Here is a 26,989-nt window from a genome sequence, read left to right as displayed (position 1 = left end):
TATCTCATATGCTTCTCCTCTGTTTTGCTCACATGTGGAATGTGATTGGAGATTGTTTACCCACAGGTGGTTGTTTCATTGGTTTCTTCTGTGAATTGTTTTGACTCAATGGCCAACCAGTGCCAAGCAGTGTCAGGACCCTGGAAAGAGTCACGAGTTTTCATTATTATCTTTTCAGCCCTCTGTAAGTATCCTTTCTGTATTCTTTAGTGTAGTTTAGTATTCTTTAATATAATATAGTATCATAAACTCGAATTAACATTCTGAGAACATGGAGTCAGATTCATCACTAATTCCTTGGTTGGGGCACCCCACAAATACAATAGAACACAAACACAATAATGATCCATGCGCCTTTGTGCACCCACATCATGAGTGCTTCAAACCAGCTCATTATTATTACCTTTAGGTGCACCTGAGCCAATCAGGCTGCAGGCTGGGATTGGGCTGCTCAAAACCTGACAGCTGTCAATTCCAAGGAGCTGTGAAGAGATTTGGGCATTTGGTTCCTCCTTTGTGCAATTCACCAGCACGCAGCACTCTGCAGGGGATGCAGCCCAACTCCTCAGATGTTCCAACACACAACTCCACGTGTGCTCAGTCTGACCTGAAGGAAGCTCACCTGATCTCTTCAGCACCAAGGAAGGCATCAAGCCTGCCCTCCTGGCTGATCTGAGGCTTCACAGCCTCTCCCCATCCCCTCAGCAACACTGCCCCAAAACACTGCACCTCTCATTTGCACCCAGAAAGCGCCAGAGCACCGGCAGAGCTGTGACAGAATCGTCTTCTCCAAACAGGCCATTCCTATTTTGCAATAAATTCTCACACAAAGTTTTCTTTCTGCAAATGTTGGGATGTTCACAAAAGCTGTCTAGTGCAGCTCCAAGTAGAAAAGTTCAACTTTGTCTGTGGTTTTGCCTCTGCTTAAACAAAAGAAAGCACAGCTCAGCATCATATATTTACTAAGTTTTTCATGCCACAAATATCGGCTGATCTGACGATAAACTTTAGCATCTGTGTGGGTTTTTTTAGCAGGATGATTAAGCTTAATTAATATAGAAATAATAAGTTATTCAGAGCTGATTGGTTTTGTTTTTGGACAGTGCACAGGAATTTAGACTTGTTAATAAGAGATATGTTTAAAGAAGTCAAGCAGAAACTTCCTAATTTTCAACTGTTTGACAGCTTATATAATTGTGGCTTTAATTAGCCCCAAACAAATAATGATTCTTTCTGTATCACACTATTTGAAAAAGAAACTTTCATTAAAATGGGGAATAAAAAGGGAAGAAAAATAATACAATCACCACCAATGGTTATAAACAACTATATTGTTCAGCAAGTTTCTCAAGTTCTCCAAAGTGAATTTGTTGTTTCCTCCAGGAAATGATGGATTGGCTGTCCTGTCTCATTCACAAATGCATGAATCACTTCCTCCTCTGTACATTATATGACTATTTTAGGTGCAACTGCTAAAATGTTCTCTCTCTTGGGTGTCCCAGGATGTCTGCTGGGCTTCTCCTTGTTGGGACAAGTTCCAAGTAGGCACATACAGAATCAAGCAGCATCAGGCTAACCAAAGGAAATTCATCCAATTTCTTCTTAAGTGTACTATCCCTTTACATGTACTAATTTTTAAATTAGTTTGGCAAATACAGCATTTAATATCTCCTTGTAAATTTTATAATTTATAATGCTACTCACCTTCCCCAATAGCTTGCAGGGCTATTTGTATCGAAAAACAAAAGCTTGAAGATTGATCTGGACATCAATTTTTCCTTTTCTTATGCTAAAAGGTGTTAAAAAAAACAAACAAACGCTTCAAAGAACTTTCCTCTCACTTCCTATTAGTAAAAACTGATTCCCTCACCCAAGTCTTCTCATTTGTATTATCCTTACAATTCTATGAAACCAGCTAAAACCAATACATTTATAATCATTTTTTCATTTTCAATTTAAGCTAATGGTTGCCCTGTCTCTTTGCAATATTCCTCAAATTCTATTCAATGCATAAAACCGTAATAAAATTTTTGTCCTTATGAAATACTGAAATTCACTATATTTAATTTACTGACCTAGTCCAAAGTTTACTGACATTAATGAAAACACACATTTCTTTGTCTGAGGCTTTTACTTTAGAATTGCAGAGTAAAGTGCTGTCAGCAATTATACCTACTTAACTCTGTGGGAAAAAAGGGAGAAAGTGGTCCTTGTTCCTACATTTAAAATATTTATAATGGCCATTTAAATATTTATATATTTGTCACTTTAAAATATTTATATAACTATCTATTCAGCACTTCATATATTGGTGAGTGAACTTATATAATGCAAATAAATTATGTATTAAATATTTACTATAGGTTAATATTTTATGAAATTTACTGTACACACAGTAGGAACAAAACTGGCAAGGGATGAGGAACTCTAGAGATTACTTTTGCATTTTCAGCACAAAACAACAAGGATCCTTTACTTCTGCACTGCTTTTAACAGTGTTTATAGGTTTGCTAAGAAAGCACCTGTTTAGAAATTATGTAATTCAACATCCTGAGATAATTTATCTGTGGGCAAAACTCCACCAAGGTTTGTGGAATTAGTCACAAAGTTGATCCTGAATTTATAAGCTAGAAGATCAAAGAAGGAATTTAAAAAGTTGGATATTTTGAAATCTTTCTAATCAAAATTTCTAAAAGTGCTTTTAACTCCTGTGCCCTCAATGTGGGTTTCTAACAAGGTATTCAAAGAGCAAAGCAAAATATTTACCTTTATCCTGCACTTGTCAATGCCACAAAATCTGATACTCCATGCAGCAGATTTTAAAAAACAAACATCTTCCCTATTGCCCTGAAAGTTTTAACATTTTCTCATCCCATAACTGAACTCCACTTTTCACCATCAAGCCACAACTTGTACCTGTGCCAAATTCAAAACAGTCACAGTTTATCTGAATCTTCTAAAAAATGTGGTGTGAGTTAAGAAAGAAAATAAACCACAGCAACCATCCAAGGACCTGTTCTCTGTGCTCGGGGACACCCAGGAACAACCTCAGGATCTCAGAAAACAGCCCCAGAAAACCATGCAAGCATTCTACTGCTGGCACAGTCTGTGTGCAAATCAGACTCTCTCAGCAAAAACATAAGAAATTCATGCTAAAAGGATATTGCAGTACCCATACACTCCTCATTTACATTTTTATGACAAGCTGATGTATTGGCAGTAAGTTAATACTAAAGGGCTTATATGGGTAGAAAAGTCCTTGTGGCTTTGAAATTTCCTCAGCAAATTTAATTCCGATTAACAGTCATAAGAAACTCTAAGTATACTCACAACCTTCAAGCATTAAACTTTATTAATCTACATAACATGCCAATTAAGTTAATACACTTTGATTCTGTCTAGTTCTGAAAGATGTTTTAATTTCACTGACAAATACAAAAGCAAACCAACAAGCAAATCTCATTGCTCAGTTTTTGAGCAATTGACCTTATTTTGCTGCATTCTAATAAATTAACTTCCCAGTGGGAAGCACATATTTCGGGAACTAGGAATTGGTTTGCTGATAGCAACCAGCAAGATTCCTGTCCTTGCACCAATCACTTCAGGGAGGCACAGGGATCAGATTTGCTCCAAAGGCAGGATTTGTTCCCTTACCCAGGTGAAATTCCTGCCACATCCCAGGCTCTCTCCTCTGTCCCTTCCTCACCCTCCATGCTGCTCCATCAGCCCCATCTCCTCTGCCTTCCTCTATTTTCTGCTGCAGCACACCACAGCTTTGCCCTGTGCTGTTTTTGGGGATCACTATGACCCACTGCCTCCTTCAGCCCCATTCTTGAGGGGGCTAAAGGAGGCAAGGGTCACTGTGAAAGTTTTCAAGGGCTGAAATTTCCTGCCCAGGCATCCAGGAGCCACTGGTACCCACCTGAGCTGGGTCTGAGGCCACCCCACACTCACAGCAGCTTTCCTATGGGCTCAGCCCTGGGTTCCCACTGCACAGCCTCAGCCACCCAGGTCCTTAAAGTAAATTATTCTCTGTGCAACAACTAAATAAAATAACAGCTCAAACTGGTACCTCCAAGTAGGGACTCCAAAAAAGGGCCCCCTGGGCTTTTCTCTGCTCGCAGGCCAAGTGATGGGAAGCCTGGAGCTCACTGTCAATCTGCTAAGGAAAGCCAGGAGCAGTCTCTGCCTTCAGAGAGATGGCCTCAGTGACCCTTGTTTAAATTCAGATAAGGAGCTAACAGGACACCCAGAGCTCTCAGACTTACAGAATCATTTATTTTGGATGGCTGTTATTATACCTGTCTGTATTTAATTGTTTTCTCCTCCAGTTACCTATAAGCCAATTAGGAAACGCTTCCTGCTTCTTCCTTTCACATGGATGGCATCAGTCTGATCACAGGGTTGTCAACAAGAAAGAGAAAAAGGCTTCTTCTAAAACTATGTATATTTATGTTAATTGTCCTTCCTGCTACAACTGCCTCTACAGAAGGAACTCAAAAATTCTAGCTATTCAAAAACGGACTCCTCTCAGGTGAGGTGGCATGTTGTTTCACAGAAGGGAATTTGCTTTAGTTGTGTGCAAGTGTGCCAGCCACATTCTAGGAAGCACTGCTCTGGCCAGAAACAGTTGTGGTGTGATGGCTAAGGCACTTCTGAAGCAGCTCTTTCAGATGAAATAATGTCCCACAAAAATGCCCCCTATGAATTTCCCAGGCAATTCTTTCACTGCAAAATGAGTCATGCTTTGAATAAATTTTGTTTTGCATGTAGTACATTATTCATTAACCAATAGATTGTGTGGAGGGCTTGATACAAAAGTGAAGTATTAGTTTCACCCATCCATTTTAACCTCTCTGTATTTTGTACACCCATGCATGCAGTAAAGCGCTGCAAATTAATTTAGCTATGTCCTTAATCATGATAAATCAAAGCAAGGGTAATGCCATGTCTCTGATGCCCCACTCATACAGTGACAATTTTCAGGTGATGAGATACTTGTCTAGGGCTCCCACAGAACAGCAGATTACAATGCATTTAAAAGTTCATTTAAAAATATCTCATCTTGGCATAGCTTGGAAAGATGAATTTGTAGTAAAACACACTGACAGTCTCTTGCCATCTGTGTCAGACTTGAAGATCTCAATCCCAAATAGCCCTATGTATTAAAACTAATTGTCCTTCTCCCCATCCCCAAAAGTTAACACAATCTCAATGCTGAACATCAGTTACCAACAAAGTGTCATGCTGCAACATGAGCAAGGACAGTACAATGAGATCTGTACAGCAGCAACAAAAGTCAGAGGCTTAACCTAGGTATGTACATAATTATGTTTAACTGCTGTTTTACAAAGGTAAATAAATACTAACTATTGTGAGCTCTGGATTGAGAGAGTTGAGGTACACAACCACTGTGGATAAACTGGCACTCTGGAGCAGCTTCAGTGATCTCCTTAGACACTGCCTTGGGAATAAATGCTGAGATGAACAAAAGACATCTTCATCTCCACAGAGTCAGAGAAAAAAACATTGCAGAAGTGAGGGCAGAGTTATATTTGCTCACATCTCTCATTTTTCTCTGTTTTCTCAGCTTCCCTTTTGCACTTGGCAGAATCACTAAACAACCTTTTTTCAGTGAATCACTCACATGGAGCTTTCAAAGCCTGTGAAAGAACAGCAGTTTGTATAAGACTCAAGGCTTAGGGCTCCCACAGCCATGGGCCAGGCAGAAATCCTGCAAAGCTGCCAGACTGCATGCTCAGGATGGCAGCCAGTGCAGAGAGATAGATAATCAATCATAAAGGACAATTTAGAGCACAAACACAGGAATAGCTCAACAGGTGTGAAGGGCACACCTAGAGGAGCAGATCAACCTGGTCCTCATTGCCCACTTCACCTGTGCCCTGCCTCCCAGGAGGCACAGAAACACAATCTTTCCAGAAACCAGTACAGATATCACCAAGGAAATACAGAGGGAGGGGGAGGAACCACAGTTATGCTCATGCTGCTTAAAGGGGATCACATACCTGACCTCATGTCAATATGAAATATCACTAAACTTTTATTCAAAGCTAATTCCTGAATTCCATCCGTGCGTCAGTCATTGCATACATCTCTGACACACCCTTTTTAATCTCATACTGGCATAGCCCATTATCTGACTCTTTTCTGTGAAATGGGGACAACACACACAAATAAATCAGGCTGCTCAGGTCCTGCACTAGAACCTCCACCCAACAGCACACCTCTAGTTTTTGCCTGTACACTCTTAACACAGTCAGTGAACATCCCTGGGGTTTGTCTTGAAATGTTATTTTTGGAGCAAGATTTGCTTGCTCTGGAAAAGAAAGGGGTTTGCTTTCTATAATAAACCTCCTTACTTTCTACCAAAGATTAAGTGCTTGTGTTTTCATCACAAGGACTTGCCTGCCTATATTCATCCATGCAGACTGCACAATTAGTCACAAACAACTCAAAGATCAGAGATGTCATTTAGTTTTATTCATGGAATGGCATTGATACAAACAAGGTCAATTCTTCCTGCTGGTATTACTGACTTCTTTGAAGTGGAAAGACTAAAAGGAATGTCAGACCTTTGCTCCTTACTGAATGTTGCTTTCAAAAAACAAAGCAAACAAAAAAATCCCAAACAACAGAGAAAGCTACTTACCAATTCACAGATATGTCTACAATTTTTCTTTTTTACTCAACTCTAAAAACTCTGAATAACCCATAAACAGCATCCTCCCAAACCCAGACACAGTTCCCAAGCACAATCAATCTTTGACTGATATGCTAAACTCAAGCTGCTTATAAAGTGACTCGGTTCAGGTTAATGGAAAGGAAGATTATATCATATAAACCAAAATATTTTATGGGCTAGGTATATGAAATCAATGAGTCACTTAGATTTTATAGTCAACCTAGTCACAACAGCAGATGACCTTGTGCTTTTCACATCCCAAGGATCAAAAGTGAATACTTCTTAATATTTTTCTTCTTTAATCTCCTAGCTCAGCCCTGCCATCCTCATTTTTTATACTTTGGTTTGCCAGTTACAGCAGGAGATTACGAGTGATGTACATGCCCGAGATCGATGAGCCTGTAAGGGATGGAATTCATATTGATCTCCACTCATGCAGCACCTGTGCCTTGCTTGCTATAATCCTTCCACTGTAAACAGAAGAACAGCTCCTGCATGCTGGATTTTTTCCCTTATTGCTGCTCTAGTATTGCTCTTTCCTACACCTACATCCCATTCTCAGACTGCTCCTGGAGCAGTTTCCAACATTTGCTCCCGCCTGACAAAAGCTCATGGCAGCAACAACTGGGTCTAACATTTCATGGCAGCAAAACAGAGTTTTACCATTGTCCAAAAGATCCAATCTGATTAATTAGACCTCCCTAAATCAGAGCAAAGACAACAGCTCATAGTGCAACCCTGTTTCCAGTGCCTCTCTTCAGACTGTGATCCACAGCTACACTGGGCATTGTGGAAAACATGTTCTGACCAGAAAGGGTCTGATGCAGAGCTTGAAGAATTATTTGCACATGGAATGGTTGCCATCATATAGCAGAAGTTCCATACTGTTGTCTCCTTATCACAAAAGTTTCATACCTTCTTGGTGTTTTCTCATGGGCAGCTCCTCAGAGCACTGACTCTTTCTCCCTCTCAAAGCAGCCAGCTGACTCCAATTCCCACCTTAACCACCCAACCCACTCTTTTATAGCACTCTTCTTCTCACTGGTCACAGCTGTGGCCTGTTAAAGTCAGGCCTGTTCCTAATCTTTGGTAATTGGCCCAGCTGCAACTCCTTAGGGGTGAGATTACTTTCTGCACTATCTTTACTTTCTTATATTCTATCCCCTGACATGGAATCATTACAGTATTTACAGTAAAATGTTCTATTTCCTGATTATTTTGTGCTTGTGTCCTACTGCAGGCATTCATTATGGATGGACACATACATTGCTGCAAGTACATAACCCACAAATATGAGCTGTTTGTCTCACAAAGAGCATGATCCTATCCAGAGAGACCATGAGGATTTCAAAAATTTAAAAAAAAAATATTAAAATCACACATTGAAGCAAACCTTTCCAACCTAGCTGTCAGGCTGCCATTCCAATTGCCTGGCATACTCCAAAATTCCCATGTTGTTTATGATTCAGAGTAGGAATTCAAAATCTGAACACTGAGTATCCCAACTCTATGAGACCCAACTGCTGGGTGTTTTTGCTGCTGTTTCTGTGCTCCCCATCAGTATTGCAGTTTAAAACAAACAAAACACAAAGAAAAAGCACTCTGACTGTGAATGGCTCTAGAATGGTCATTCTGTTGTTGGGCAGGAAAATTTCTCAGAGTTCATATTCCATAGGATGGGAAAGTCATTTTTCCACCCACAAAACCTCAATGCTATGATGTATTACAATACCTAATCACTACTTTTAGCTGAGCCAAATGTGATGAATACTGAAACAAGTGTATTACCTTATTTGTTTCATCTTGCTTGCAGAAAGGTTTATAGAAATTCATGTCAGGACAAGGATTTAGTGTTCTTCCTATGAACATCTGCAATCCCATCCCCTGCAAGAGCTGACACATCTCCTTACATTGATAGCTTTGCTTCCAATCATTCTGATTTTCAGTCTTTCAGCAGCTTGTAAACCTGACCCATGACAAGGGGTTTTTGCATCAGATGGAGGATTTCAGTCCAAATTAATGAATGTCTGCCCATCCATTTACAGTAAAAAGACAATTCCAGAGTTTCCTCTTACAGCAATATTAACTCTTTGCCATCTTAGAAATATTTCTCCCCGTGGAAATTACTCAGTTTAAAAGCAAAGTAAATCTATGCATGCAAGCAACTGAAAAAACTCTACATATCTCAAAACATCTAGATGGAAAACAAAAGACCCTTAAAGATTACAAGCTGTCTTAAATCATGCAGGTCCTGCCACCAGTTTGGGAGTAGCTCAAAGCACTACTCTGACTCAGCAATGCCAGCCTTCAACCAAGAGAGAATTGTTCAATGTAAGAAATAAAACTAAAATTATACTTCCAGTCTTGCAACAGACCAGAATTTATACTTTTTAAAATCAGTGCCTCCTGCTGAATTATATTTATCCTGCAAACATTGAAGAGAACTTCAAGAATACAAAAATCTTTCTATAATTTACAGTAGTTTAAGAAAAAACAAACAAAATAAATCCCAAACCAAACTTGAGATATTTAAAAGCACTATTTTTTTTTCCTTTTCATAAAGCCAGAGGATTATTCTCCTAAACAGAGCTCTCCATTGCCACAGGACCAGCAGCACTGAGCCCCATGATGCAGAGATGTCTTCCCTCATTGAAACGCATGACAGAAATACAGCACCTCACCAAGATACACAGAAAGAGCAGGGCCAGGCCAGCAACAAGGCACAGACAACTGGCAGAGACTGCAGCCTCCGGCCTGACAGCATCTCTGCCTCATGCCAACACCAACGAGACAGAAACTGGCAGCTATTAATTCCTTATTTTAAAATATCTAATTTTGACAGTCCAAAGCTAGCACTTCATTTTGGTATTCAACCAATTTTCAGCGAGTGCACTGCTCTCTTCTCAGAGTAAAAATCTAAATATAAAAGAGATCTGTTGTGTGGTATAATAGAGGCGGATCTACCTCCTCAGCAGAACTGCAACCACTTCAAAAATATGGAACATTTGCATATGAATATTTCCAATGGAAATTAAGCACCTTTTGAGTGTCTACATATAGCACAGTAGTACAAATTAACCCATACCACTGTTGATGTGAATTTGTGAAAATGAGCAAGATTTAACAGAACAGTCTATGAAAAAGTAGTCCAGGAAGATTCCTGTACAAATTAAGATATTTATTGGCATAAATTATGATTCTACTCCTTTGTAAGAAATGCAAAAGAATATATTCCTTTCTTAATAACTGTGCACACATCAGCTCCCTGCACTGACTGAAACAAGAGGAGGTGGCACTGCTGACCTCAGACTTCAGCCACAGACAGACTCAATTGCACTACAGCAGCTGAAAGAACACACACATGGCTGAAACAGCCTCTGGAAAAACACTGCAGCATATGGAGTTTGTCTGGCAAGGGCTTGGCTGAACATCCACTGCAGAATGTGCCTATGGCAGCAGCACAGAGTGCTCTGGATAATCTTTGAGTAGCAGCTCTAACCCTGCTGCAAACTGGACAGTGAGAATTGCCCCAAAGACGTGGCAAGAAGTGGCCTTTTCGTCTCTCCTTCTTCTCATCAAAAGAAAAGGGGTAAAAAAAAAAAAGCCCAGGTCGTGGTGCCTCATTTATGAATAACAGTTAATCAGCAGATCTGTGGCTGTCACAGGGCTCTTGATCTGCTTTCCCACTTCTCCTTCAGCCTCACAGGGGTTTCACTGGTGCTCTTGGAGCTGTGCCCACCTGTGATGACAGACAGGGAAGGCAGGGTAGGTGCACTGGGAGAGCCACAGCAGAAACACTGCCAAGGGAGGGGAACAACAAGCAGGTAAGAGATTGTCTGGTTTAGATAGGTGTTGGAAGAGGACACAGGAGAGTGCTGAAAACAATTGCAGAATCAGCATTTAGAAGCAGAAAGCAGGCTTCAATTTAATCCCAGTGAGTTAGCTCAAGGCAAACACTGAAAACATCCCTCACGAGGAATGGCAGCTCTGGTCTCCATGCAATGTGTCCATGACTGGAACATTCACACTGGACTGAAGCCCCTGGGACACCCCAGATTTGAAAGCACACAAATGTGACCTCACAGCCCAGTGGTGACACCAACAGCAGACACCTTACAGCCATGGTTATGGACACAGGGGTTTCAAAGTTCTGGCTTTTGTGGCACTCCCATCAGATCCAGGGGAAAAAATTAGTAGTGGGGGAAAAAAAACAAAAATGTATCAAAATCTGCTGAGATTTAAACACATTCCCTGCAGGAATGCTCAGTTGGGTGATCTGCACTGCCCAGGGTGTGGGCTGAGGTAGCTTGGCCAGTGGTGGAGCAGTTTGGGAACAAAATTAACAAAGCCCCAAAGCCTTAAAGCACTGAGACAGATTTCAGCATAAAGACCCAGATATTCACTGTTATAGCAACAAAATGCATTTGTTACATAAAATCATTTTTCCTTCTCTTTAAGCAGAACAGGGGAAAGAAGGATTAAAATATAACCCAAATGGCTTAAAACATAGCTCATACTTCCAGCGCTCATTACTGGAATTATACATTTCATGTCTCGCTGTGGAATAGATGGAATTTTTTTTCCTACTTCCTGCAAAACAACATTTGCTTATTCAACTGCCTTTTAGCAATGGGTATAATCATAATCCCAAGTGACATATGCAGTGAGAGCAACTGACTACTCACCCTCTCCCCAGCACTTTATTTCTAGGGATGCTGTGTTTAATTAGCTCCACAGTAGTCAGAGGAGCAAACAGGTCACCTCTGTGTCAAATCTCCCAGTAGTCATCTTCCCTGTCACCACCCCCACTGCCTTCATTTATCTGGACATTTTGCATACTAAAAGTAAGGTCATTAGTGTCAGATAGCTGTTTTTTCCCCCTCTGTCTGTGTGTTGTGTTATATTCCTGAATAACTGCACTTTGGGAAAGGCAGTGAATTCCAGCATACAGAACCTTTATGGAGGGAACATATCACTCAAATTCAAGGTGATGTAAACAGAATGTTTTGAACAGATGATGGCATAAATGTTCCAAAACACTGAGAGCTAGGAATGGTAGGAGGTTTACCTTTGTCTGAAATCCAAAATTTGTAGTTACCCAAAGCCTTTCATTCTACCAACTCTTCTTTTTTTTTTTTTTTGTTTTTTTTCTCTCCTTCTGCAGACAGACATCATCTCTGTCACATCCTCTCCTCTGACCCTGGACTGGCATTCCACCAGTGCCACGAGTCTGTGCCCAAATCTATAATCTCTAAAGCAGAACTGCCACAAATGCTGAGTCCCAGGGAAGCACATGCAGAGGCAATTGTGTGCAGAATTCTGTTCTTTGATACTTTGCCTGAAACAGAACAGGCAGAGCACAGGGACAGGAAGCATTTACAAACCCGGGCTGTGCAGAAGGCACAGAGCTGATGACTTCTGTGGGAGGCAATCTGTAGTCACTGGCACTGGGGCAAGGCCCAAGTGACTCCAGTCCAATCTGGAACATAACCAGGGTCACTCATCCTTGCCTGTGTTGCTACTGCCCAATTTCCCAATTTAGATAGCAATCCTTTTGGCACTCCTCTTGTACAACGGGCATCCACCTGCAAAGCTCTGGCTGTTTTGAAATCAGCTGGTACTCTTGAAAGAAAAGCAATGTTTTGTAACACTTGCAAGTCACCAATGTCTTTTTCCATTTCATCATTCTTTGATCACCTTACAGACCATGATAGGCAGATCCCACAGGTTACAGTTCTGCATGTAATGTCTATAACTTCAGTACTAATATTTTTCACAGAAGGCAAGTTTGTTAAGTATTTACAAAAACAGCTGAGAAAGGGATGCAAATATTTCCTCTTTTTGCATACTTTTAAAAAAGGTTTTGAGGTTTGACAGTCTTGGAAATAAAGAACCAATCTCAGCTGCTGGTACAGACTGATCTCCACTGATTCAAGGCAGCTACACTATTTTATGCAAGCTGACTCCAGGCCCCACCTTACCCATCTACCTACTGAACTCTGCACAGCCAGAGCAAACAGGGACTGCTCCTGCACTGCCCAGTGTGCCTCATCTGCTAGGTTATACCTGAAACCTTTTCACAAAGTCTAAGGGGAAAATCCTTCCCAGATGATGCTGTGACCTTTTTATCAGCAAACTGTGTCCTGGAGAATTTCCTGGATGGGGTTTTGGGGTTTTTGGTTTTGTTTTCCTATCAAGAAAGGTCAGTCCTCTTGCACTGGGTTAACTTATTTCCTTCCTTGTTTCCCAACTCTTTGAAGATGCCTTGAACAAGCTTGCCTTGTTCTACTGTCACAAAACGCACTCACACCTGAATTTTTCACCATTAAATAAAGCAGCAGTGATTTGTCTCCGTATGGTTGCAATAAGGGCCATGATGTTTCTTCCTGGGAAGAAACCGGGGAAGGTTAGAGCATGGCTGGTGGGCTGGGAGAGAGCCAGTGCAGGGCACAGCTGGCAGGGGCTCGTGGGGCTGCTGCTGCACGTGCCCAGGGAGCCCAGAGCTCCGGTCTCTCCCAACACACTGGCACGTGTGTGTAAGATAAACTATGAAATCAGGAACCCACGTACTCCTCTACAATTCAAGATTCAAGGAAAGTAGAAGGTTTTAAAAGGGTTTAAGTCAGATATTGAAATTTCTGTGCAATCCTATAAAAGAATACACAATGATGTCTTTGAAACATTATTTTTAGTGGGTTTTTTTCCCATCTTTCCAGTTCACATAGGCTGATGCAATATGCACATGAAATGTACTAGCAAGTCACAAGAAATATCCCTTTATGATCATCCGTAATAGGTGCAAATCATTCCAGCTCAGGCTCAAATAGCTTTGATGCAGGGAAACTCTAGAAAATTACTCTTTTTGCTCTGGTGGTCCCTGCTTTCTTAAGCAAAAGAACAGTCATTGCACACAATCATCACACTGAGCTACCCCAGGAAAGAGGGTTTGAAATACCAACTCTCTGAGTGTTTCTGCACTAAGTACAAGAATGACAAGATTCACACAAAAGCCTTGGAGGTTTAATGGATTAGTCCAGGTGACACTGGTGTGCAACTTTGGACTACTGTTAATAGCCAAAGTATTTAATTTAAAATTTATGCAAATAGTGTAACAAGACAGTCAATGCAATAAGGATGTACTCATCTAAAAAGGATCAGCAAAACAGGAGGCTCAGAAAGGGCAAGTGACATGAACAAAGAATTATTTCAAAAATCATCAGCTATTCTGCTTCATTCTTAGCTGGAATTAATTGTAGCAGTGACTCCCAAGGAGGCAAAGGCCAAACTCAATACATTCATATTTAAGGCACCTTGCCAAACTTTATTAATGCCAGTACTTGAAGTGCTGACATTTTTAAGTACAAAATGCATATTGTTTAGAGGCTTAGTGAGGCCAAACAGTTTCAGCAGTTGTTTAATGCTTCTGAGCTTCAGCTACAACCAGAAACATTACTCAGTACTTAAATCTTGCTATTCCTAACATTTTAGAGATGCTGTTTTACATTATGTGTATTTAACCTTCCACTCTGCAAGTGATTCACCACTTGGCAGCCCATTAATAACAAGTATTAAAAAAAAAATTATTCCACTTCTTCTTGTTTTTATTTAGAAACAGCCCATCAGGAAACATGTTTTTTTTCTTTAAGGAGTAAAATTAAAAATAAGGCATGAATTGTAACCTGAATATGAACCTTTTCTTTCTTATTGTGATGTGCTTGCATCTCAGGCTACAACTGTCATCAAAATCTGTGCAGTCATACTTCCCAATGAGATAGCCAAAAGCAGTAGCTTTAAAATTAAACAAGATAAATTTATGTATTTGCATTCAAGACACTTGAGAGATGAAGATTTATTTCAGAGGAGGAACAGGAACTGAAGAATTAGTTCTACAGTGCAAATTGTCCTTCCAGCCCAATTGAAATTACCATTTAATGGAATTTTTTTTCCTGATTTTCAGGTACAGGGAAGTTTTGTGCATGGAAGCAAAAGCTGAGCAACTGGCAGTCATTTGTCACTGTTGGCTGCCTTCAGAGGACTAACATGGTACAGCAGCCAAATCATTAAAGCAGGACCCAGAATGCCAGCACTGTCTTCCTGGATGTTTCATAATGATTTGCAAAGCACAGATACCTCTCAAATCTACCAGAATTCCCCAGGGCACTGTGAAGAAGTCTGGCCTAGAAAGAGACACAACTAATTGGGCAGAGATTGCAAAAACATTCAGAGATGGGGGGCTCTCACCCCCTGCCCTAATCCCATCTCAAACTAGGTAAAGAAAATGTCAAATAGAAGCTGTGTAGTGGGAAGAAAATCAGCATTTGTTTTGGTCAACAATTTATACATGGTTCACATTTCAGTGAGTTAAGGTCTGGATGTCTTCTCTCACATTCACCTGAAATTATTTTATTTACTACTCAACTTAACCTAGAAAAGCATTTCTCTCATCACCTAAAGCCCTGCCACTTGTCCCTGATTGTTCAAAACTGGATTAAATTTTAATGACCTGTCCATGATGTGGGAAAGGGCACAAGAGAAGTACTGACATGGTGAGCTGTTGTGTGATATGTAACTCCTTTAGGGCCCAGGAGCAGAAATGAATGGAGATGAAGAAGGGAGCAGGGATCTGCCCAGCATTTCTCTGATAGGAAATGGGCTCCTTGTGCTGCCTGCCTCCCCAGGGCCCCAAAAAACAGCCCAAGGGCCTGAGGCTGGGACTCCCAGCAGCACTGAAATGTCCAGAGAACAGAACAGATGTTTTTTTAATTATTTCACTGAACCATCTCTTACAATCAACGAAGAAAGATAAAAAGGATTTCATAGAATCATCTCTTACAATCAGAGATGTTTCAAATATAGCTCCAGCTGAGATCCAGAGCAGGGAGACATGCATTTTATCTTCTTTACAGATCTGGTAATCAGAAACCCCTGTGATCACATAGCCTGACTTTCAAACCAAAAATTATCTACTACTCATTCCCATATCAATGAGATCTACCCAAAACTTCATACATTAAACAATAGTAATTTTCTGGGGAATTATTGACCCCAGCATGTCAGGGTAGGATAGAACACTGGTCAAGAAAGCTAAGATATTATATTCCAAAACATAATAATAAAAACGTCCAAGAGCTCTAAGCATTTGTTGCAATGTTGTACTTCACCAAATGGAAAAGAGAGAATACTTTTAAAAATATGTATTTCACTCTTTTAATTTTCTTTCTCCTTTAGACTGATTTGTCTCGGCCCATTTGAACTGGGGGAAAAAAAATATGAATAAAACTTGATGAAGCAAGGATTCCTGCAGAGACAAGGTGATTATGAAAAAAAGTCAAGTGGAAAAAAATAACAGAATCAAAAGAGATTAAAGTAATTACTTCAGCTAAACTGTCCAAATCATATTAAGGCCTGATTCTACAACTTCTCACTCACAGTAGGTTTCTGTGCTTTTACACCACTTGAAGGCATGCAAAAGATGGTGGATTGAGGCATTTAGAAGATTTCTTCTATTATCCCCATGGTGAATATCTGGAAATGCTAGTGAGAGAACTAGGAGCATCAGCATCATATAATGCTTAAAACTTAAAAATTTTTGTATTTTAATTGCACTCATTCATTAATTTTGAGATATATATATTTATAAATAGCAAACAACTGCTGTTTCTTTCTATTTTTTATTTTTTTGTTCACAAGATACTAAAAGCAAGTTACTTTTGCCCTGCACATGCCATAGCAGATGGTGAGTATTAACATCCCTACACTTCTCACAGCAATAGTAAGCAAAGTCATGTATACATCGAACTGTGGTTTACTGTAAATGTGATGAAAAATCTGTACAACTAATCTTCCACCCCTTTTGAGCAATGGAAAATATTAGCTTCCATCCAGTTATGTGAAGAATTCAGTGCTTTTGGAAGTGCAGTGAGCTCCTTCACATAGAACAAAAATTACCATTAAACAGAATAGCACCATGTCTGAACTCAGGGCAACATCCCCGAAAGTTCAAGCAGGTGCCTTGAAACTCACTGTTAAAGAAAACCAGAAATGCTAAGATTGCCCATAAGTTCTGGGAACTTTTTTTTTTTTTTTTAAATAGCTTTCTAATGGGGCTTTTTAATATCAAGGGCTGCTTGAGGCATTTGAATGATCTTTATACTTGGCATGTTATTAATGCAAAAGCTCTTGGAGGGATAAAAGTGTTTTGAAGTGGGGTGCTATTTTCATAGAATATAGATCCAACTGATAGGTCTAGAGAAACCTTTTCTCCTATTCATTATCAAACATTGTCATGGAGATCAAAACAGATGATAAACTTTAATTCACAACCAAAACCACGGCCCAAACTGACAGCAGGGGTAACCATGATGATGCTGCAATGACTTCTCACAGGTTCCAGGAGGTCTCTGTGCTCCTTCCATAAATACACCACAGAACTCCACCAGAGGATTCTTGAAGTAATGTGAAGATGATATTGCTCACTGCAATACAGTACTTTTTCCTTAAGAAGGAGATTAAATAGTCTGAAATTTAGGCAATTATGAGGAATGGCTGCTTTCTCATCTTCAAGATTTCAGTACATCATAGACATAATGGATATTAATCTTGGAGACTTAATTCTTATCTTATTTACCCCCAAAAACATGGTTAACTTCACTTAAATACTTGGATTTCTACCAAGGGTATCAAATTCATTTCTAGTTATCATCTTTGTAGGTCTCCAATATCTTACACCATGTGAGACTGGGTCCAAAACAAGAACATTATTGACCCAGTCCTGGGACCAGAGCTGGTATATGGATACCAAACTGTGCTGTTCTATGCAAATGTGCCCTTTTGGGCTGCCACAAGCTTCTTGATGTGTGTTTCTTGTATGAAATATGGCCTGTGTAAACCTTTCCCAAGGACTAGGGTCAGTGCATAAGCCAGGTATTTGCCAGTGACAGTGTCCTGTGTCAGTGTGGACACCAAAATGACACCTGGCAAGACACAGCAGTTTGGCTGCAGTTTGGAGTTCAGGAGCTGCTCTGCTCTCAGCCATGTTGAGGAGACTGGAACACATTTTACACAGAAACCCAGTAAGTTCTGACACTCTTGCATCTGGCTGTGGAGGGGAGCAGGGGGCATTACTGATGGAAATCCCAGAACAGGCTCCTGATGCCCACAGACATGGGGAACACTGCTCCAGGTACCAAAACAAATCTAACATAAGATTTCACTGACACTTATAGATTCCATCAGCACAGTGTAATGTGGTTCAGCCTGTTTCTTTTGCCAAAAAAATAAAACAGGAAAGTTTGGTAGAAACAGTCTATGACAGTTAACAGCTCAGAAGACTGGTAGCATTAAAGGGCTTTGTACTTTTATTGGCTCAACGAACAAAAGATTGCCTTTAAGTTTCATGGGAGCTCTGGGTTATCAGTCCAAAGCTGAATTAAATTAGAAGTGATTGGGAGCTGTTACCATCTGTTGAGTGTGTGGTGGTTCATGCAATATGAGTTAATATTCTTTAGCAGACAGATGGGCAGAAATGTGCAGGCCTTACTCATTCAACACCCTTGTTAGCAATCTGAACAGAGAGATCAGGAACATGGACAGCAGAGGAGTGAATTTCTTTCTTTTCTCCTGACAAAGTCCCCTCCATCATGTTTTTTGGCCTTTTCCAAGGATGTTTCTACAACTGCTTCCTATGTTATATAATTAGTGTGGTTAAGAAATGGATTGTTCTTCCCAGGTGCTGCCAATCTTGATTTTTCTCTTGCTCTAAAATAAATTCTAAAAAGAACCAAACCAAGCCACATTTCTGTTCATGACTTCAGGTGTTAAAACCCACACAATTTTTTTCACGGACTGAATGTCACAGCAATTAAATAACAATGTGGGAAAACATTGCCATAAATCATATAAATTATGAAATCACACTTTCTCTTTTCCTTCTTTTCTCCTGCTCAACATAGGCTTCCAGGCCCAAAGTCACTTATTTTCCCATAATACGAAGAAATTCCAATCAGTACTGACAGGGAAACTGTTGTTTAATGGACAACTGCACTGACAATTAATATATTTCTTGTAAAGACTGCTTCATTGTAAGAAATGTCATCTACCTTACTAGAAAAATCCCTTTCCTGTGCTACTTCAGCTAATGAAAATGAAGAACTTTTTTAAGCAAGAAAAGAGGAAAAGAGAATAGAGCACAGCAGTGGGATTACAGAGGCACCAGCACAGGTCTGTAGTTAATCCCACTGCTGTGTCCTCCTTCCCTCTCTGTGCCTCAGTTTCCCCACTGCAATTGGCAGCCCTTAGTCCACACCAGCCACCACCAATCTCCCAGAGCCAATGCCATCTTTCAGGTTTCCAAATATCTCGTCCACCACTTGTATTTAATCATGCCTCAAATTAGACAACAAGATTTTGGAACAAGAGGATTACCTTTTAATCTTCAAAACTACATTTTCAGAAGCAGATATATATATATATATATATACATATAGCTTCATTTAAAAAATCAACATCAGAGCAATGTCAAGATTGTGAAATCAGTCACTCAGCCTTACCAAAGGTCAACATAAAGGCTTCACATGTCTTTTGCATACCCATATTTCTTCATCAAGTCTAGCTTTCATGGATTCTGTGTGTACTTTAGGACCAGAAAACATGTCTTTCCCTGAAATTCTTTTTCAACCCTTATACTAAAAATTTGTATAGTAAGTGTACCAAAACCCAAACATGATAAGAGTAATTGAAAGCTTCAGCACTATGCATAAAACAAGGGCTCAGCTTCAATAGCTCCTTACAAAATTTTCTCATGGAAATTGGCTCTGTGTTTGTGACCAAAACAACTCTCAGTGCAGAGCAATCAGAAGAAAATATGCCACATTATCAATGTACTAGACCTTTAAACTGGAGTTATACAACCTTTCAATGTATTTAAATGAAACATTTCTTTCATTGCAATTTTGAAATAACATATCTTACTAAATGACCAGCATGAAACATATATCGTCTACCAGTTGAGCAAGGTAATACAAAATAATATGTAAGTTTTAAAAAACAACAGAAAACCCTGGGGTAATGGTCTTAAAGTGTCTCTGAAGACTCCTGCTTTCTGGGAGGCGGGCGGCAGAAAGCAGAAGCTGAGGATGAGCTGCAGTAGAACGGGTGCAGGGGCTGGCTGAACAGCTCTCACAGGCAAAGCTTTGTAGAGAATACTGAGCATCTCTACACACGTTCAAGAAACTGCAACATGGAATAGCACTCATGCAGGTGACAGATGAATGAGCTAATGTCCCATCTTGGTGCTCAGAGCTCATGAACTAACCATCTTCCATCTGAAATCTAAAACAAAAGCACAGGCTGGTTATGTTTTTTACTCTCCATAGTACTTGTCTCTAAAGGAAAGCTTTAGTCCATAAAGCTCTAGCCAGATCCCACTCTGAGTAATTATATTCTGCCTACAGTAATTATGTTCCCTTTGCAGTTTCACATGGAATAATGTCCACCCACTTGCTGCACCGAGCTATTTTATTGCTGCACAGTTGCTGTGAGCAGCTGAGGATTGCTGGGGTGGGAGAGGTAACCTGAGGCCAAGGAGAGCTGCTGTGTGTGCATGGGGGCAAAGCCTCTCCTGCTGAGTGCCCCAGAGCCTGCACTGGGGCAGGACACTCAGCTGGAGAAGGGTTATGGTTCCTGAGCCCACAGGAGGTCTTCAGATAATTCAACTTATCAATATCTCGCTAAGTGCAGTGGGATCTTACAAAGAGAAAGGCACCCTGTGCAAAGTGCAATCAGGTCAGTAGCTCTTGTTAAATGCAGCAGCACATTCCTTTGTGGTACAGAGCAATGAGACACAGCACTGAGTATACAGAAAGCTTGAAAACACACCAAAAGAGCAGTGCCTTCTCTATTCTTGATGTGGGTTTCCATTGTCATGAAAGGTTTAGACCAGGAGCAATTGAAATTAATGGATGCTTTTCCAGGGACTTCAGAGCAACCTTAAGCATTGTCATTCTACCTCATGAATTTAGTATAGTCTGAAAAAGCCTCAGCTGGAGCACGGCATCAACATGAAATTCAGAAAGTGCATTAAACATAAAGCCTGAAAGGATGTTACCATTCTGCTTCAGCAGAAACGGAATCCAGTGGAAGCTGACTGCCTGGATAAGTATGGGTTAATAGAACTGTGTGTGCAACTAGCAACAACTTTGTTTTCCACAAAGGAAAAACAGCAGCTGTTCTTCTGCAGACACTTCCTGAGTGAGGAGGTTTTTAAATGTCATAAAGAAAGAGAAGAAATCTTTCACTCAGAAAATGGCGAGGTACATGTAATAAGGACTCCCTAAGTATCACTTTGTTAAATGCAGCAATGCCTGGCCTGTTGCAAAGTAACCCACGAGCTCCTTCCAGTGCTTTTCTGAACAGCACTTGGACACAAATCACGTAGAGGATCCACATTTGAAGGACACCCTGAATGCACCAGCTCCCTCACTATTACAGCCGGCTCAGTAACTCTGTCCTCCTCAGCAGCTTATGCCAATCCACTCACAGATTTCCACCTTGCTCTCACAACTCTGAGTGTTGCTGGAGCCCTGTCTCTCTCACTAGTAGCTACTCACAGGAAATGCTCTGCATTATCTTTCAGTCAGCACTGAAATATTTTGCTTTATCCTCGAGAAGCACTATAGAACTTCTCCTAAAATTGTGCAGATAAATATATATAACAACCTTGAATTTCCTTGTCCTGTCCATTATGTCCAATAAGCTATATCTTTCCAATTGTAGTATCTTGGTTTGCTCCTGTTTTTTCAGTGCTTGCTGCAAGCTGGGGTGTTTTTTAAAGTAACTCAGTGTGTAATGAGCCTGACTGAATTCAGTGGGGCCCAAGTACTCAGACCTAACCCCATGGTTTAGGTCTAAGTATCCTCCATGTGCGTATTCAGTACTTCAACAAAAGTTTTCATGAGCTTTTGTCCCAAGATATCTTTGCTGCTGATGAAGAGAGGTCTGCATCTGTCTATTGTGTTGATGGGATCCAAGAATAAAGTCTAATTTTAGTAGTTCAAGATAACAAGACAGAAATCAGCCAAAGCTGAATAAGAAGCTGAGTAGAAGATACAAGCAAAAAAGAGATTCAAAAAGGAAAATCACATGAATCAGATCTATTTATTATTTCAGCAGCTGTCTGCAATTTACCACCATGAATAACAATCACAAAATCTAAGCATTTTTTTATTAAATAGTACCTTTCACAAGGTGCTGAATATTATTTTATTACAATTAATAGCCCTCATAAGACATTATAAAGTCCCTCTATAGACATTGACCATTCTGGCTACAGAGGAGCAGTGGAACTGAAAGATAATGCTCATATAATGATAATATATTATATCAATACATAGATGAATATATCTAAATGAACCATGCCCAATCTTCATAAGGAAGGAAAATTTTTGGTTTGGTTTGGTTTTTTGGTTTTTGTTTTTTTGGTTTTTTTTGTCAGGGGCTACATCCTGATGAAACTCCAGCATCAGACTAAACTGTGAAATGAGAGACAAACCATGATAAAGTAGAGAGAATATGATTTAACGAATTGTTTTCTTTCTACAGAGAAAAGCATAATAAATTAACACAAGTCCTGGTTTGGTCTGCTTTTCAAACTGATGGCTTCAACATGTAAACAAGTCATAGCAGAGGGAAAACAGCACTTTTATTGTGAGAAAGTGGACACTAGTTTATTCTTCATCCCTTGTTTTTCTCCTTTTAAACTTCTTTATCTAAATCACAAACTGGCTTCTTCCCTTTTTTGCTATTTCTTGTATTCCTGCTTTTTCAAGGCTATTAATATTCAGAATGGTTGATCTGCTCTTCTGTCTTGCACTGGGACTTCAATAGTGGCTGCTGGGCCACGCTCCTGCTGCCCTTTTCTTAAACCTCACACTGCTCAAAATTCACATCTCCCACAGTGACCTTCCACAGTAGTTAAAACCCGGTATTAAATTGATCTGTTTGCCACTCTAAGTTTTCCATATGTCTTCAGCCAGCACTTAGAGATTCTTGTGGTGTGCCAGCAGCAGGCAGGGAGGTGACATGTTCCTCTCCTTCTTCAGGTGTGTTAAATGAAGCTTTTTCTCCCTGGGCACCAGTGGTATTGGAGGTGCAGGAGCCTCCTCATTTCCTGGCTCTGTTTCTCTGCAGGGTCTGTGGCCTGAGCCTCAAAGATGAGTCTTAGTGCCCATAAGCTGATGGACACTCATCAGCTAGTAGAATTTGAAGACAGAATCTACATGTATTCCTGAAATACGTTGTGAATATAATCTCCACATAAGCCTCTTACAGCATTCAACATCTGTTCTGCTGACTGACACTTTCCCCAGTGCTGTTTCCCCCACAAATCCCTGCCTAGCTGATTAATGTGGAAGTGAAACTGGTGTCTTTTAGTGCAGATTGTGTACTTTAAAAGGGTGCTTCTACAAAGGAATGTTATTTTGTATTTTAAGACCACTTGTTTGCCAAGAGGATTTGGTGGGTTTCCCTTACCTGAAAAGAGAAACCCATCCCTTTTCCTGACTGCAGTCATTTTTGGTACTGTAAAGTGCTTCCAAGCAAATCCTGACCTCACTCAGCACACAGAAGAATTACATTGACTCCAGCATGGCCAAGGTTTCAGGCTTGCTTTCCAGATTATTAGTGACATAACTGTTTTGCAGGCAGTAATTGGATAAGCATCCACATTGGATAAGCATTATCCACATTAGTTAGGTTTGCAATCCATATTAATTCTTGTAAAAGAGACATGGTGTCAACAAAAAATAGCCTGTTTGTAAAAAAGGAGCAAAGAACACGATTCAGAAAATCCTCTTCCCAGCAGAAGATTTTTCTTTGCTGGTTACTTACATTTAGGGACTGCTGCCATACATACAGAGCTTCTTATGGGGCATTTTTGACTGATTCTTTAAATTCCCTGATGTCCAAAGAAGGGATTTTTAAAGCAGATATTTCGTAACTGGTTTCTGCTTTGCCTTTCTTGATGGGTAGGGCATTCCTTCTGGCGTCTTTTATTTCTCCTTCTATTTCTGAAACTGATGGCATGTTAGCAAATGTGTCTTTCCACATAGCTGCACATTAAAGTACTTAACATAAATGTTGTTTAAAGTTATGAGAAAAAAACCTCCACTGTTTAATGTATTAAAGTCATAAAAGTTTTTACTGAAGGTTTCACTACGAGAAAAGTTTCCCAGGTGGATCCCATCACCTCTGGAAACAGAACAAGCAAGATGAAGTAAACACCTTCAGTAACAGGTTTTGGGTTTTGTATTTTCCCTTTGCCCTCTGGTTCAGTCATTGGGCTCCTGTGTTTCCCAGCATTTCAGCTGTTTCCCAGCTCTGTCAGAGCCATGGCACACATACCTGCAGGACTTAAAACACATTTGTGTCTGCCCAGCTTCAGCAGCAGCTGTTTGAAGAGATGTAAGACAATTTTAACAACAACAACAAAAATCTATTTAGTGTTCATTTACCCACAGGTTTACAGTAAGCAGAAACTGTAACCCAAATCACAAAGAGCTGAATAAATCTGGCTTTAGGTAAACTTTGCCTTTCCTGGCACAGCTGAGGAGAGTCAGGGGGGCTGGTTTGAGCAGGGAGTTCCTGCCACACAGGTGGGGACAGGAGGCTGTCTCAGCTGTGCACTCTCCTTCCCACTGGGATAAACATGGGAACTGAGTAACAAGCACAGAAAGGAAGAGAGGTTTGCCTCTGGACATGTTAGATCAAGTTCCCAATGTTTTTATTTCCATCTCTGTAGCACTGTCCATTTAAAACAGCAGGTGTTTGAGCCTGTGCCCAGTTCCTACTGAGCAAATTTATAAAGGATTGGGACACTTTAAATTTTTTCTGCCAGCCCTGGTGCATGACTCAGCATAGCACAAACCAACTGAGATCTAAGCTGCCACTGCTGTCCACAGAGATACAGCAAAAACCACCAGAGGAGGGGTTATATCCCTCACAGCATCTGCAATTTATGCAGGAATTATATATAGGCTGTAGCAAATATTTACAAAACTGGAGATGATAACAGTATCTTTAGGGTCACAAATCTGAGCTTTTACTCTAAGCTAAGGAGCTACAAAATAACCTCCAAAAAAAAGCGCATAATTGTGAATACTCTAACTATAACCCCCAAATATTCCAATGCCATAGCTTGGAGTACAACATCAAATATTGTGAGAGTCATGATAAAAAAAAACCACCAGGCTTGGCACGATGGAAGCGTGGCAGCCCATTAAACTGCAGCATTTTATAATCAGGTAGCTGGCAGTCCCAGCCATGCCAGCCCAGGGCTGAGCTCTTCCCCCGGGCACCCAGAGAGCGCCAGGCTCGGAGCTGCCAGGACAGGTCACGTTCCTCCAGCCGGGCACCAAGAGGGAGCAGCTGCAATGAACTGCCTGGAACAGAGGCTGTGCCAGCCCTGCCACTGCCCAGCCTGGCCAGCATATGTCAAATCAAGGCAGAGCTGGTCACTGAGCTGGTCACTCTGTTTCACACGGATTAACAGCCCAGGATTTCTACAGTGGCTCTTTGGAGGGATATACTCACTAAAGTGCAGCTTAAAGAAAATTGTTTTAAGTATTTGGCTTCCTGGTTTGTGTGTTTGTCAAAAGGCACCTTCATTAGGTGATCTAAAAGCAAAACCACATTCTACAGAAATGAGGAATTTGACATAAAATCCAGAGAAAAGTTAGGAGCTAGGGAGACTGAAACAAACCAAGCTGTACTAACAGAAACTTTTCTATGTGTTAAAAAAATACTTCTCTCAAGAAGCCTTTTTATTTGCTTTTTATTCTTTGATAATTTTCACAGCAGAGAAATGCAAGATTTGAAGCTGTGCGTGTGCACAGAGCAGATCAGATGCTCAGTTGGTACAAATCCCTGACATCAGTGGAGCTCTGCTGGTACACCCAGCTAGATGTCTGCACTAATATCTCTGCAGAGCACTCATGTGAGAAGGCTGCTTGGCACTGTTTGGCCACAAATGTGGCCAGTTGCCCAGGGATGGCCTCCCCGTGCAGGAGTCAGTCCCACTCAGGTTCCTGTGCACCCAACTTGAGCCCCTTCTCAGCCTTTTCATGAGGGTGATGATGGTCAGACCACGCATGAACACTGAGCCAAAAAATTCTGTGGGATTTAAACAGGTTTTCACACTTACAGAAACAAAAGAGGGGTAAAATAGCTTGCTCCCTTTGAGCTCAGTCACTGGTAACCACTTAGGGCTTAAGAAGAATCTTTTCCTCCAAGCCAGTTTATTCTGTAAGATATTTTATCATGAGGTTCCCTGACATACATGGGGGTGGCAACCTCGGAAGGAGGGATTACAAACTCACTAGACTTTCAAGTGTGACCTAATATGACAATTCCAACATTTCTATCAAATATCGAGTGGTGCAGAGCATGAAAATTGTACAAACACCTGTCTTCTAGTCATTTATTCTTTCTAATGGATCCTGGGGATAATGAATACTTCAGCGTCTGTTTATAACAGATAAATGTTCTACAATAATGCCTCTCACTAAGAAAACATAATTTTAACTATGTAAGAGATTAAAAATAACTAGAGAAATATTGTGACAGATGGTGCTGCTCATGCTGCCTTAACATTTGGGCATGTTCTGTCTAATGTTTCTTTCATTCTCCTGATTCAGAACAGAAAATCCAATTAAATTAAGCATGTTGTATCATTTCTGACATTTTTTCCCTTGTTTTGTTCCTTCATTTGCTGATGAAATCAGTCTGAATTTAATGCTCAGTTTAGATGAGGAATACAAGGCCAGGGGAGTAATTTACTCGAGCAGACGTTATGAAAATCTTTCTGCCACACAGTGAACTACTGCAGAGGGCCAGCACAGACTTCAGGCTCTGTGGTTTTCAGCCCTCTACCTCTTGAGGAAATGCAGTGAGCTGTGCTAAATAAGTGATGAATTTACTTAGGGAATATAGCTAAAATTTCCCAGGGGGATAGGGAGCTACATGACACTGGATTTACATAATAGTTTCCTGTGGTTTTCCACATTTTAGAGGCCTTATGCCTGCCTCTTTGGAAGATGCAGGAGAGATGAGAGTCCACTCACAAATTTCTGCTCAAGCTGAGTTAAGCACAGTAAGACTCAGGTCTACCATCAGTAGACATGTTTTGACCATATCTCTTACAAGATTTTTTAACAGACATGAACTTTAATTGTTTCTATCAGCCTTAAAATATTGCCTTTCCTTTTTCTCTTTTCCAACCAATTTTATGTTTCT

The sequence above is a fragment of the Pyrgilauda ruficollis genome, unplaced genomic scaffold (assembly GCF_017590135.1).
Source record: "Pyrgilauda ruficollis isolate IOZ18807 unplaced genomic scaffold, ASM1759013v1 scaffold7, whole genome shotgun sequence".
Lineage (NCBI taxonomy): Eukaryota > Metazoa > Chordata > Aves > Passeriformes > Passeridae > Pyrgilauda > Pyrgilauda ruficollis.
Note: the sequence above shows the minus strand (reverse complement) of the source record.